We start from the raw sequence: 1,549 nt of genomic DNA, 5'->3' as shown, positions 1-1,549 counted from the left end.
GGGGGGTCTTGGGGGGCCGGGGTCCCCACCCACAGCCTGCGCCGCCCTGAGCGACTAAAGCATCGGAATTGCCAGCCAAGGAAAACAGAGGAAGTAAAAATACTGTCATTCGCCCTGGCCGGTGTGGCTCAGTGGATAGAGCGTCGGCCTGCAGACCCAAGGGTCCCGGGTTCAGTTCGGGTCCAGGGCATGTACCTTGGTCGCCCCGGGCCCTGGATGGGGTTCCTGCAGGAGGCAGCCCATCGATGTGTCTCTCTCATATGGATGTTTCTCTCTTTACCTCTCCCTTCCACTCTCTCTAAGAAAAACAAACTAAAAAAAACCCAAAAAATACCACACCAAAAAGATAAATGGAAAAGTATCCTCAGACGAGGATTAACAACAACAGCAACGAAACGTTCCCATGAGGCCACAGGACGGGGGCGGAGAAGGCGCCCTAAGATGGTGAGCTAAGCCCCGGGCAGTGTGGTTCAGTGGTTAGCGTGCCGGACTGCGCACCAAAGGGTCGTGGGTTCGATTCCCGGCCAAGGGCACCTCCCTGGGTGGCGGGTTCCATCTCTGGGCGCCGTCAGGGCACATGCAGGAGGCAACCGATCGTCGTGCCTCTCACGCGGATGTTTCTCTCTCCCCCTCCCTCCCTTTCTCCCTTCCACGCGCTGTCACAACCACGGAGAAAACATCCTCGGACGAAGATGAGCCACAGCAACGAAAAGAAAAGAGGCCGAGACCAGGAAGGTGGGCCACGGCTTCCACCGTGACCCAGAGGCCACACAGCCGGAGCCGCGAGACCGAGGGCGGAGGCCATGGGCCCTGCGTCGCCCTCCTCCGTCCGCGAGGTTGGCCTCCGCAGCCTCTTCCTCCTGTGCGTGGCTCTGCATCTGAAAGTCACACGACTGCTTTTTAAAAAATATATATTTTATTGGTTTTTTACAGAGAGGAAGGGAGAGGGAATAGAGAGTTAGAAACATCGATGAGAGAGAAACATCGATCAGCTGCCTCCTGCATGCCCCCTACTGGGGATGTGCCCGCAACCAAGGTACATGCCCTTGACCGGAATTGAACCCGGGACCCTTCAGTCCGCAGGCCGACGCTCTATCCACTGAGCCACACCAGCTGGGGCCAAACAGCTACTTTCCATGGCACCTGCAGGCAGGCCGTCCTGTGTACCCCGTGAGAATGGGCGCTGTGCCCACGCCACCGTCCACGTCCGCCTGCTGCCTCCTCTTGTGGGAAAACGCGCTGGTCACCCAGAAATGAGCGTTTCTCCCGGCGCAGGAGGGCGGAGAGGCCTAGGAGCCCAGGGCCAGGTAATTAGGATTTTCACACAAAGACCCTCCCGGGCGCTCCCGGGGGAGGGGGCGGGGGACGCACAACCTCTCGAATGAGAACCCGCACAAAAGGCGTCTAGTGTTGACTCCCGTCTCTGTGCTGGACGCCGGGCGCTGGGAGGAGCCGCCATCCATTACTCCGCGACAGAGGGTCGAGAGGGAGCCGGCGGCCGTGGCCCCGTGTGGAGCCGCGGTGACTGGGGACGCCCCGTCATTCCGCT

The sequence above is a fragment of the Myotis davidii genome, unplaced genomic scaffold (genome assembly GCF_000327345.1).
Source record: "Myotis davidii unplaced genomic scaffold, ASM32734v1 scaffold43, whole genome shotgun sequence".
Taxonomy (NCBI): domain Eukaryota; kingdom Metazoa; phylum Chordata; class Mammalia; order Chiroptera; family Vespertilionidae; genus Myotis; species Myotis davidii.
The sequence above is the reverse complement of the archived record's forward strand: the minus strand, read 5'-3'. Positions refer to the sequence as shown.